The sequence below is a fragment of the Euprymna scolopes genome, chromosome 21 (assembly GCF_053919585.1).
Source record: "Euprymna scolopes isolate OS-2025 chromosome 21, ASM5391958v1, whole genome shotgun sequence".
In the NCBI taxonomy this organism is placed as follows: domain Eukaryota; kingdom Metazoa; phylum Mollusca; class Cephalopoda; order Sepiida; family Sepiolidae; genus Euprymna; species Euprymna scolopes.
The window spans coordinates 92859541-92873956 of record NC_136502.1 but is presented as its reverse complement, the minus strand read 5'-3'; the positions used below and the strand labels follow the sequence as shown (position 1 = coordinate 92873956).

The following is a 14416-nucleotide window of genomic DNA, read 5'->3' as shown; positions in this document are numbered from 1 at the left end:
ATATAATGATTAGATCACTCTGACTGACGTTACAAACATTTAAAAATAAATGTTTACATTTTAACACTATTCCTCGCGGTTAGCGGTGGCCGAATGGATTAGCTCCTTACTAATGGAGTCAGAGATGGCTTCACTACCAAGTTCAAGTCTACTAAGCAGTGTTAATCATGACACCCTGCACTGATGATTCCCGAAAGGATAAAACACTAATGTCTGTAAGTATTTAATAATTATTATAGTAAATAATTATATATATATATATAAATATAAAGCTGAATGTGTGTGTGTGTGTGTGTGTGTGTGTGTGTGTGTGTGTGTGTGTGTGTGTGTGTGTGTGTGTGTGTGTGTGTGTGGTCATGAATAGGCTCCTATATGGTTGACTATTTTAAAAACTGATTACATATAATGATAGATGTATCGAGACACAGGAATGGGTATGTTTCATCTGGCAGAACGGTGGTTCATTAAAATTGTGGGGTCTGCGTTCACACCTGGTCCACAAAGAATGGAGATAAAAAATTAAAAAATTAAAAAAAAACGTTTATAAGTGTTTTTGATATAGATGTAAAGAATACTTTGATAAGTATGTTTTAACTTAAATAGAGATGGTATAATAAAATTGTGGGGTCTGCGTTCGCGCCTGGCCTCCATAGAATGGAAATAGGCACAAACTTTAATAAAGATTTTTCATATCTATCTGCGTAAGTATACTTTGATGATTATGTTTCAGTTTGAAGAAATATGGTATAATAAAATTATGGGGTGTTCGTTCGCACCTGACTTCCATAGAATGGAAATATGTCACAAAGTTTAACAAGGTTTTTTAATATAGGTCCACAGAATATTGTGATAAGTGTTTCACTGTGAACAGTTATGGTATAATAAATTATGGAGTTTATCTATTTCATTTTTTACTTTCATCATATTTTGCTTTGGTTTTGATACCTCAAATTCAATCCAAATTTACAACCCTTCCTTTTCATAACCTATTATACTTTCATAAATCAGAGTCCATTTTCTGTAGGCTGTTTTTGAACCCAGTCAACGATAGGTTCTTTTGCTAGTATACATATATATATATATATATATATATATATATATATATATATACAGTGATGATCATATTTATTGGCACGGTAAAATAAAAGTTAAATTTTGTCTAATAAATTCTAAAAAAGGGATTAAATTAAAGAAAATAACAAAGTATATTATGTATTTTTAACTGGCCTTTCCGATGCAGCAATCGGATTTTAGAAAAAATAAATAACAAAGGAACAACAAACATAATTGCAAAAAACCCTTGTTCAAAATTATTGGCACGATTTATTTAATAATCAATTGTATAGCCTTTGGCCTTGATTACCTTCCTCAGTCGCTTTTCATAGTTTACAACCAAGTTGTTGCACTATTCAGTAGTAATTTTAGCCCACTCTTCCTGACAATAATCCTCCAATCGAATAAGATTCTTAGGCTTCCTTTGCATTACCCTCAATTTTAATGTTCTCCATAAATTTTCAATTGGATTAAGGTTTGGGCTTTGTGATGGCCACTCCAAAACATTAATATGATTGTCCTCAAGCCATTTCTTAGTCAGTTTAGCCGAATGCTTTGGGTCATTATCTTGCATGAACCACCAACGACGACCAAGTGAGAGCTCTTTAGCAGAGTCTTTCAGGTTTTCATCCAATATTTTAACATAATCTTCCTTTTTTATGCTACCTGTGACCTTAACAAGTCGCCCTGGTCCAAAGGCAGCAAAGGATCCCCAAAACATCAAACTGCCCCCACCGTGCTTCACTGTGGGTATGGTGTTCTTAGGCAGGAAAGCTTCGCCAGATTTTCTGTAAATATAAGACACTTTATTATGGCCAAATAACTCTATTTTCGTTTCGTCAGTCCAAAGAACACGTTTCCAGAATGCAACATCTTTATCAATATGACGTTTTGCAAAGGCTAGCCTTGCTTTCAGGTGCATAGGCTTCAATAAGGGAGTCTTTCTCGGACGACATGCTTTTAAACCAGCTCTCTTCAAAACTCTACCAACTGTATGTCGAGATACATTCACTCCGGAGGTGCTCTGTTCATCAACAATCTCCCCAACAGAGATCCTTGGGTTTTGTTTTACTTGTCGAACAATTTTCCGTTCATCTCTTGGGGAAAGAATCCTTTTTCTCCCTCTACCCTCTAAACTCATAACGTGGCCTTGCGATTTGAACTTGTTTATTATGGCTCTAACAGTGGATTTGGGAAGGTTTAGCTTCTTTGAAATCTTATCATAGCCCTCCCCATTGGTATGGCATGCTACAACAAGCTTCCTAACGTCTTCGCTGTGTTCCTTAGTTTTAACCATGGCGATTGAAAATTATAATTTAGTCACTTATAATAGTTTAAATAAATCGCTATCTAAAAATTATCTGAAAAAAATTATTCACTGAATTAGCGTTAAACAAGCATAATATGGCTATAAAAAAGTTCAGAAAGCACGTAAACCGGAAATTAATTGATATTATACTGATACTAAAAGAAAAACAAAGCCGTGCCAATAATTTTGAACAAGGGTTTTTTGCAATTATGTTTGTTGTTCCTTTGTTATTTATTTTTTCTAAAATCCGATTGCTGCATCGGAAAGGCCAGTTAAAAATACATAATATACTTTGTTATTTTCTTTAATTTAATCCCTTTTTTAGAATTTATTAGACAAAATTTAACTTTTATTTTACCGTGCCAATAAATATGATCATCACTGTATATATATATATATATATATATATATATATATATATGTATACTAGCAAAAGAACCTATCGTTGACTGGGTTCAAAAACAGCCTACAGAAAATGGACTCTGATTTATGAAAGTATGATAGGTTATGAAAAGGAAGGGTTGTAAAGAGATAGCTTCGAATTTGGGGGTATCAAAACCAAAGCAAAATATGATGAAAGTAAAAATAAAATAGATAAACCCCAGAATTTATTATACCATACTTGTTCACACTGAAACACTTATCACAATATTCTGTGGATCTATATTAAAAAACCTTGTTAAACTTTGTGACATATTTCCATTCTATGGAGGTCAGGCGCGAACGAACACCCCATAATTTTATTATACCATATTTCTTCAAACTGAAACATAATTATCAAAGTATACTTACGCAGATAGATATGAAAAGTCTTTATTAAAGTTTGTGCCTATTTCCATTCTATGGAGGCCAGGCGCGAACGCTAACCCCACAATTTTATTATACCATCTCTATTTAAGTTAAAACATGCTTATCAAAGTATTCTTATGTACATCTATATCAAAAACACTTGTAAACGTTTTTTTTTAATTTTTTATTTCCATACTTTGTGGACCAGGCGTGAACGCAGACCCAGCAATTTTAATGAACCACCGTTCTTCCAGATCAAACATACCCATTCCTGTGTCTTGATACATCTTCTATCATTATATGTTATCAGTTTTTCAAAATAGTCAACCATATAGGAGCCTATTCATGACCACACACACACACACACACACACACACGCACACACACACACACACACATTCAGCTTTATATTATATATATATATATATATATATATATATATATATATATTAGTGATGGGACGATTCCAAAATTTTTCCCGATTCCGATATAATTACCGATTCCTTTCAAAATTTCCGATTCCGAATTCTGATTCTTTTAAAATTTATACATATTTAATTAGAGTTTCTTTTTTTTTTTGTTTTGTTTCTTTCGTAAATTTTCAAATTATTACATAAACCGCTAGGTAATGTCCACGTATGTTTTTTCTCAAATGTAATTGATTAAAAATTATAAGACAACAAAACATTTCTTTTGATTTTAAAACAAAGCTATATTGTATCAGTTCGTATTTACTGTATAACATGCTACTTACATAAATAGTTAAATAGTTGAAAATATTCGAAGATTGGTAGGCAAAATAAGAAAACGATGTAAGAACAACATATTTAACAACGCCACTTCTCATTGTTATGAACGAATTTCTAAATAATAATGTTACTATTTAGAAAAACATTTTTAACGTGAGATTTTTTTTAGCTTTCTGTGCCTTCTCTCTGTGAATGAACTAAAATTTTATTTTAATTATAAAAATTTGGTCATTAAATTGATTTACTTCGCTATAAAAAATAAAACAACAAAATGAATGGTGATGATGATGATGACCACGACGACAACAACAACAGCAACAACAACGCCTTTGTAGATTAACACGCAGCTAAATCCCTATTCCAAAATGAAATATTACTTTTATAGATTACGTGTTAGAACATTTTTTTAAATTGACAAAAAGAAAAGCGATCATGGTACTTGTGCAGTTTACATCCCTCATTAAAAAAACGAAAATTTCAAAAAACAATTATATTCTATGTATCCGTTATGGAATGAGGTTCTCCTAAAAAAATCACTTAATTTCATCAAGTAGTTTTGTTTTTACAGCTTGTTTTCAATCTCGGGAACATGGAATTTCTCTAATAAATCGCTTAATTGATATCAAAGGGAAGTAATCCATTATATTTCGACCAAAATCAATGCTAATGGCGTAGTTTTAGATTGACTGTTTCGAATGCCTCGAATGAATGCTTTTAGCGATAAAAACAAAACTACTTGATGAACTTAAGTGAAATTTTTTATGAGAACTTCATTCCATAATGGGTACATAGAATATAATTGCTGGTTTTTTTGTTGAAATTTTCGTCTTTTAATGGGGGACGTAAACTGCACAAGTACCGTGATCAGTTTAGAATTTAGAGTGTGAGATCAGTTTCAAATATAAATTTAACGTTAAATAATCATCGTTTCTGGCCACCATAATTCTTTATGGATGTTAGCTAAATTGTGCCCCACTAAATTAAGTTCGATTTGCAACGTTGTAAAACCATTTGTAATCGCTTAAAAAATAGACACCCCTCTCCTCCAATAAGCGCACATAATTTAAAATTGGTAACACACTACAATGTTTTGGAAAAGCAGCTCATTTTATGTTAAATTTATTTGTGAAATTGACCCTCTATTTTAAATTCATAATCGTTTTATATTTATTTATTTTTTTATAATCATGAGTGTTTATAGGCAATGTTTATATTTAATTTTTTAAATAGTTACATGTAAAACGGTACGAAGATGTAAATAATGTATTCTCGTGAAATTATCAGCATTTTTTTTAATTCCGTTTTTATTTTTTGCCCATCGCAATTATAACTTTTTGTTGCGAAAAAAAAAAATTCGATTCTCCATTTTATAAACGACACAGCCCTTTCCTACTACTAACCCTAAGTCCGTGATAATACAAAAAATAAAGCGATTATTTGTGTTTTTATGATTGGGTTGTGAGTCAATGGTAAAAAAATTAGTTAACTGCTTTAAAACGATTAGAATGGCTGGGAAACGGGTGATCATTTTATATTAAATTTAGGAATTTAAGAAAATTGGCAACGAAAAAGGGCCATTTTCACCAGCTAGGAATAAAAAGGGAAATTATTGAATAAATATCGATTGAAAATTAATTTGAGCCTGGTTCTTGCGGAAGAGGACTCTCCAATCCCCCACCCCAATTAAAAAAATATTAATATATTAATTGTTCTGTTTTGAGCTCTCGAATGTAAGAATTTTTCGGTTGAAATTGAGAATCTGCACAGAATTTTGGTTCGAAGTCACATTGACCGAAACATTAACAAAGTTTAGTATCTGTTCTGATGCTACACTTCACCTATTTCGTTCAATGAAGGAGAAATGACGGAGGCAATTTTAATTTTTGTTCCGATCAAAAGTGCCCCTTTTGGGAGCTGGATATTCCCCATATTCAAAAATGACTTTGTGTCTAACTGTACTTTCTGGGGGGGGGGCAAGTAAATAGAAACACTCAATATGTAAACAGTAGTACGAAGATTGTTCATAACTTATAGACATCGATTTTATTTGGTTTTAAAGAACCCTTAACATTTAAATTCTCTTTTTAATATAGTTTTTTTTTTGGGGGGGGGGAGCTTTTAAAAAGACTCTTGAATAACAAGCTACTTTCAATCGATATTTATTTAATAATTGCCCGAAATTTATATGAGCTACTAACTCTACATCCTAAATTCTAAAATAATTTTGTTTTTAGTGGGTTCACAAATATCGCTCAAAAGTAGAATTTCAATGCGGGTGGGGGGTACTTTTAAATGTAGATATAATTTCTTTTTCAATTTGAAAAATTTCTAAATGTTTTCTCTTTATCTATTTTATCCAGACTTTGATAAAATCATTGCGATATATTCATGTATATTTTTAACGTTTGCGAAACCTCGAGAATGATACGATAAAAAAACAGACGGTGCCAGACAAAGTAGCTCCAGGAAAATAAAATAAAACTTGCCCAGTCGTTTGAAATCTTCTAACATTAAATTGTGAACTTCCTGGGAAGCGGCCGGCCTGTAAACATTTGGCAATTGGTGCGAAAAAATACTTGACCGTTTTAAACCGTTTGATAAGGGGATGAACAAGTGACCTCTAAAACATTTACTTAAACCAATAAAAAATGAAATGAAAGTTGAAAGCGATTCCCCTACAAAAATACAAAACAAAATTAATTGCTTTTTTTCGCCATTCCTTGTCAAATTTGCCAATGCCGAATAAGGGAGCGAACAAAATCCAACACTATTATATTCTACTTTTGATTTAATTAGCAATAATGTTTGATATTATTTTTCTTGACAAAATATTTCTTTAAATTTAAGCAATTTTTTCAATACCTTGAAAATAAACTGCATTCTTCTAAAGGCTATCTAGCAAATTTTCACAAAGTTTCAAGTTTTATTTTGTTTATTTTATGCAGATAAAATAAATTTAGATCTTCTTTTAATGTTATCATGATCTATAGAGGTTAGTTCTACTAATAATTTAAAAGGAATAAATATTTATCAACGGTATCAGCAATGAAAAATTAACATAATAAAATATTAAAAGAATCGGTTTTGGAATTGGAAATTAGGCACAAATTTTTCCGATTCCAATACTGATTCTGATACCCCAAAAACTACTGATTTTTCCGATTCCCGATTCCGATTAATCAGTACAACACTAATATATATATATATATATATATATATATATATATATATAGGAGCAAAATTCACAAGATAAGTAAAGATTGTTAAAAAGGTTTTCAAATTCAAAAGTTCAAAAACATAAATATAGAAATATATATTTATAGAACAACAACCTTATCCATATTTAAAAGGCTCAATACCAGTGATAGAGTATCAGAATTTTGGGGGAATTTTTGACACCCCTAACAGAAAACTGCGAATAAAATATAAAAAACTCATAATTTCTCTTTTTAAAGTGGGTTGTTTATTTTCTGTATGGAATATACTTCCAAAATAAACTATTAAAGTTATTTAAAAAATAATAGAAATATTATTTTTTTATTTAAAAAAAAAAAAAAACAGTGTTTACAAAGTGCCGGTGCGTGTTCAACCAGCCATTTTTTTTTATGTAATGAAATCAATTGAATTTTACAAGTGAAATTTTTTTCAATTTTTAAACATTTCACATTGACCCTGAAAATATCGTAAATATTGAACCAATAGAAAAATTTTGATAGATTTTTAAAATCTATGAAAATTTTTCTATTGGTTCAATTTTTATGATATTTGCAGGGTCAATGTGAAATTTTATGCTCTTTCTAATAAACCGAATATAATATTATAGACAAACGTTTTTTTTTAAATTCACCACCCCCCATTTTGAGATGTCTATTAAAATTTAAATAATTAATTTACTCACCAAAGTTTTATATATCACAAATTGAAGATAAAAGATCAATAAATAAAATATTCTAATTTAAAACAAAAAACAAAGAAGTGTTTTTTGGAAATTTACCTGTAAAGTCCAAAGTGTAAAACCTTTTTTTTTCAACCACGTTGATTTTTTTATTTTTATTTAATGAAAGCTCATGTTATGCTTATATCGTCAAGTAAATACCAGACGCTGACGGCAATTTTTTCTATTTTATTCAATGTTTTCTTTTTTTATATATTTAAAAAAAAAAAAAGATATAACAATCAAAAACTCGTGTATTTCATTAAGAGAATTAAAAAAAAAAAAATCGGTCGACTGGATTTTTTGTTTAACGGCAAAAACTTATAAGTGAATGTGTGCTTTTTTTCATCTATGGAGACCCAAAAATACTAATTTTGGTTAACAGCACGCAATAAAAAAAGATATTAATTATGGCATTTATAAGTCGCCATGAGATAATCATGAAAAAAAATCAGAGATTTCTCTCCCTTTATTTGAACAGTCAAAAAATCTGAGTTTGCGTTTTTTTGGAATCCTTGTTTAAAAAAGTATTTTATTTAAAAAGGACATGGAATATAAGTATAAATATGGATAAATTCTTAACAATGAACAATAGAATTTTTTATAGGTAAGTGATTTTTTGGAATTTATATATATTTTTTATAATCGAACTAAGTAAAATTTCGTTGATTTTCTTTAAATCTTTTTTAAAGAAAACTGATCTAAAACAAACAAATAATTTGCTATTAAACTTGATATTTTTTAAAATTTGGTCTTTGCTCCTTTAATTGAAAAAAAATTAGAGTTTGAATTACATTTTTCAAGTAGTTATAAGCTTCGAAAGATAGTAAGTTGATTTATTCAAATTCATATACGGCATTTTTAATGGCCGATTCTGATACACCTAGTGATAGAGTTTAATATAAGTAGAAAAAGTCAAGATATTGTAGAATTAAATTTACAATATTTTATTTGTAAACAACTGTTTTGTATTTTTTGTTTTGGCACTTGTGTAGTACTGGGAATCCCAGCTTAAATGCTATATAGGTAGTTTGTAGAAATAGTAAGTTATGTAAGTATATTTTCGATTCCCATCAGCGAGTTTAGTGGGGTCACAAAAGGTTGGGTTTTACAGGTGTCAAACTCAAGTCACCTTTTGTCAACCTAGATAGAATGCACCGGAAATTAGGGGTGACGTGTACCGGAAGTTAGGGGTAACGGGAATTGTGGGCATAGGCTTCCGGTTGAGGACGACATGGGGGAGAGTTGGTTTTGGGCTGCAGAGAATGCAGACGAAGAGACTAGGGTCCCTCCGCAACAACCAGGTTCCGAGATGATAGGCTTGCCTTTAATAAAAGAATTGAAGCTTTAAATCCATCTTGTTGTTATCAATGCATCTGCAGCAGTAAGTATCACTCCCCATGAGATGGCAGCCCTTAGAAGTAAAAGAAACAGTAAAAAGAAAATGAAACAATAAGTAGAAGTAAACAAACGATTAAATGATAGTAATAAATAAATAAAAAGGACACGGGAACGTGTCTACGGTAACACTTGTGCAGTTTAATCAAGACATTAAAAAATGAAAATATTGAAAAAAGGTTATCTTGTAAATATCCGCTTTGAACCGAAGATCTCCGGAAAAAATTTCACTTACTTTGATCGAGTATTTTTTTTTTTTTTTTTTACAGCGGAAAAACACGTTTTTATGAGAGCGCGTTGAAGACAGACATCTTGGGTTTTTTCTTAATTTTTGTTTGGAGTTTAAGAACGTCATGGGAGATAACTCCAGTTAAAGCGCCGACACTCCCTCCCCATCTTTAATACTAGCTTTTCTTCCTAAAAATCGAACCTTTTGCTCGGTATTATAACAATTTGCTTTTTTTTTGCTTTTTTTTTTTTTGCTGTAAAACAAAAACTAATTGATGAAATTAAGTGATTTTTTTTTTTTTCGGGGAACTTCATTCCATAACGGATACGTAAAATTTAAACTTTTTTTTCGATATTTTCATTTTTTTAATGTCTTGATTAAACTGTACAAGTACCCTTGTTTTGAATAAAATATTGTAAATTAAATCTCTCTCTCTCTCCCTCTCTCTCTCTCTCTCTCTCTCTCTCTCTCTCTCTCTCTCTCTCTCTCTCAGTGAAGAAGGCCGAAGGTACGGTCGGAAAGTTTTTTTCTAAAAGGACTTTTTTTTCAATAGACATTTTGTATTCCTATATGTCACCAAATAAGAAATAAATAGAGAAAAGATATAAACATAAACAATTTTCGTATTATATATATATATATATATATATATATATATATATATATATATATATATATATATATATATATATATATATATAAACAGAGAGAGAGATATTACCAATTTCAGTTATAAAATAAGATTCCTTTATTTTCTAAATAAACCTTTCGGAAATGAAACCGCAAATGTATAAGAATATTTGATAATTTTGAAAACATTTTGTATAAATTCCTACTTACTTAAACGAGATAAAAGCTCTCCCGCCTCTCACACACTTCTTCTACCTAACCGAAAATGCACAAACATTCTTACATTGATAAACAAATAGACGTCGTCTTACTTACTCGGGTGCATATGTATTAACGCGCGTAATACTACACACCCACATTATGGCCGTATGGTTTTAATGCGCACAGACATCTTCTCTACATTTCTTTAAAAAAAAAAATACGACTTCACCAGGTCAGTAACATTGATTTCTGAAACCTTTTTATTCTTCCCCAATTGTTTAGCCATTCTATCTACTTACATAGCCGTATATATATATATATATATATATATATATATATATATATATATATATATATATATATATATATATATATAAACGTGAAATATTCATCTTCATCCTTAATAATAACAATATACAAGGACCTCTTCCTCTTCCTCTCCCCCTCCCTCTTTTTGTCTATGGTGACCCCACCCTCCTCCTCGACGACAAGGGTACCGGTTCCGAAATGTTACAATCGATCTCCTTTTTATCGGCTACGGATGCTCAAATGGCCAACAACAGTGAATTCTAATCCATCTTTTCCATCTGAAATCACGTGGAAGCCTTGCAGTTCGTTTTGTACATGATGACACAGTTAACGATTTCAACACTAGCTTACTATTAACGTCAATATCGATATCTCCATGGATTAGCACTTAAAGATTATCCAAAGGCTTTGTTTTGTTTTGTTTTTGTCTGCCGTCAGTAATTGGAGACGTGCCTGTTTATGTCTATATTGGCCATCCATAGCTGCGAAAGACGAACCGATTATGAATTTTCCGATCTGGTACTGTCGTTGTCAAGGAGGGCGATAATGTCTTATTTAGCTGGTCTATAATATATGTAAAACTGAAAGACAAGGTAAGAAAGACCGGTTTCTATCGAAATCATCCCCCCAAGTGCTAAAACTGTCCCCCACAAATCAAGATATATTTATTGTTTCGTCTAGAAATTAACTAGAAGGTCTACGCATTACCTATTATTACCTATATAGTTTCCTTATTTAACCAAGCCTGAGTCTTGCTACTACTACTGTGCTATGTCTTTTTAAAAAAGATGGTGGCATTATATGTAGACACGAGAGAGGCGAACAAAAAAAAAAAGACACAGATATAGTAATACCATTGTCCGTGGAAAGAAATGGAGATATTATTCAAGGCACTTGTGCGGATTTATTGAGGTTTTGAAAAACCCCGTGCATCGATTACCCTGAATTTCTTCTTCGACACCGCTTCAAGTTTTAAAATTGCAGCTAAAGTCTGACCCCTCTTTTTGGGCAATTTACAAGAAAAACGGACCCCCCAACCCAAACAAAGTGAACAATTATTCGATAAAACGAGGTAAATATATTTGTCTATATACATAGAAGGGGAAAATAATCTACTTATTTGTCTAAAAGTAACCAGTTATAATAACACCCCAAATTATTATTATGATATATATATATATATATATATATATATATATATATAATGGGGTGTGTTATTGGCACCTGTTATTGTTGTTGAGAAATACGGTCGATATGAATTATAGTTGATTTATTTATTTATTTAAGCGAAATGTATCCCTCCCTTTTTCGACATGACCTTCGGCCTTTCTCTTCGCGATCTATAAATTTAAAAAAATCTTTATTTTAATAAACATTATGAGACGAATTCACGTGTGTATGCGTGTTTCTCGCTCGTGCGTGACGTACACAATATTATTTTTACTGTTGATTGCTTATTGATTAAAATCCATACTTTCAACATCGTAAAGTGACAAAAATAAGTTATTTTCTTTAACTTACGAAATTAAATTCACCAAAGTACATTTCGGTTTTGACAAGTTAGCCAGTTTAATCTTTTGTTTATTTATAGAAAAAAAAAAAATGAATTACTCCGTGGCTTTTCAAGATATGAAAGGAATTTGAAGTCCTTTAAACTGGCTTTCAAATTCAAAGAATTAATAAAAATTTTGAAGCTATTTGCATTCAATAATTGATAACTTCTAGATAAATGATCTTCACTACCCCCTCCCCCTCAACCAATAAAATGTGAAATTCTACCATTTTAAGCGATTACGTGTACTAACACCCTGAAAAACGTGGCGGAAAGGAGAAAAAATGGTACTATGGCAGTATGCACTTAATGTTACCGTACTAAAATAACAGCCTTATTATTTAGAAAGCCATTCTTAACATGGGAGGGGGTTTTGTAACTATTCTGTACTTTCACCTAACAATTTAATAAAAAAGATATCATAAAACTCGAATTTAACTATACAATTTTTAAAAATAGCACGGTAGCATAAGTGCATAAGCACCGAAAATGTAAATCTTTTAGAATTTAGAGTGGGGGATCAATTTCGTTTATAAATAGGTACTTCAAACCGAACTGCTTTTAAACTCTAAACTAACCCTAATCTAATTCTGACCTAAGTTTTAGCTTTAGTTCGACAAAAGTCGATTCGGTTCGGTTCAAATTCTGTATAAGCACCGTACCGACCTCTCCTGATTATTCTCAATTTTAGAGTAGTTAATTATTTTTTTCTTTTCTTTTACCATTTAACCCTAAATCCGAAAGGCAGAATTGTAAAACTACATGTACTTGCCTTTAAAAAAAAAAAAGTAGAAAAACGCTTAGAATTTATATCTACTGTCCTAAAAAAAAAATGGTTAACTTCCCCTAAATCGCTAGAATGTCCCGAATATGATTTTATCATTTTAGTTTAAATTTATATGCGAAACTGATCCTTTAATCTAAATTCTAAATTAATTTTTTAGGGTGTTCATGCGTAATCGCCTAAAAAGAATCTCGGTGGGTGGGCTGTGGGGGTAATTGAAGGTGTTAATGTACAATAATACTGAACTCTCTACATAGTTGTCTTTAGAACAAAATAGAAAAAAAGAAGGGAGGGTGCTTATGTATTTTTGGTACCACGCTAATTTTTAAATAGTTTTTTCAGGTTAAATCCAAGTTTCAAGATATCTTTTTTTTATTATTATTATTAAATTGTTAGGTGGAAGCACAGAATACTTACAAAAAGAAAAAACTTCCCCCGTCCCCATGTTAAGAATGGCTTTCGAAATAATGCCGTTGTTATTTCAGCGCGGTAACAAAAATACATAAGTACCAAAAAAAAAAAAAAAAAAGCGTTTGTACTTCTACAGAATTTGAACCGATTTTTTTTTTTTTTTTTTTTTTTTTTTTTTTGTTACTCTAACCCTAAACTAAGTTTTAAGTTTATTTCAGAAAAAATCGGTTTCGTTCAAATTTTGTAAAAGTACCAGTCTTTTATTTCCGTATTTAAATAATCTCGTATTTTGTTTGAGGAAAAAAAAAACAAAGAAAAAAAAAAAACATGGGAAATTAACCCTTTCTTATAAACAATTTTTTGTAAACATTTACATTTTTTATGAATTATTTTTGACGACAGAAACTTGTTGCTTACTTAAGTTTTATTTTATATTTATTTTCAGTAAAGAATACATATTCGCTGTCACCTAGTTAACATTGAATATTATTATTTAAAAGTGTGCATATATATATATATATAATATATATATATATATATATATATATATATATATATATATATATATATACACGTGAATGTTTTAAATTTCTAATCGCTTTGTTTTTATGGGGATGTGGCATCCTACAAGATGCTAGACATTCACCCAGCATTTCAGTCACTCCAGCCAAGTGTCTGTGTGTGTGTGTGTGCTACCGACTGTAAAAGCGGTGGTTCTAGGTTCAATCCTCGGCTTGAGAGTGGTGGTGCTGGTGCTTAGCACCACTGGTGCTAGCTAGTCCAGCGGCACTGATGAGTTGTGATACAACGAAACAGTACTGTATGTCAATGACTACAAATATATATATATATATATATATATATATATATGTGCTTTTGTGTGTGTATGTATGTATGTATGTATATATATATATGCTTTTGTGTGTGTATGTATGTATGTATGTATATATATATGCTTTTGTGTGTGTATGTATGTATGTATATATATATGCTTTTGTGTGTGTATGTATGTATGTATATATATATGCTTTTGTGTGTGTATGTATGTATGTATGTATATATATATGC

General features: G+C 30.6%; 1 protein-coding gene across 2 annotated transcripts in view; it reads left to right on the top strand.

Moving 5' to 3' along the window:
* Nucleotides 1–10822: 10822 nt before the first annotated feature.
* LOC145242583 (uncharacterized) overlaps nt 10823–14416 on the top strand; it is a 38147-nt gene continuing 34553 nt past the window's right edge. Inside the window, exon 1 of one of the 2 annotated variants that reach the window (XM_080105678.1) lies at nt 10823–11194. The gene's annotated coding sequence lies outside the window, so the exon portion shown is untranslated. Of the gene's footprint in view, nt 11674–14416 lie in introns of both variants that reach the window. The other variant, XM_080105679.1, reaches the window with a different exon arrangement.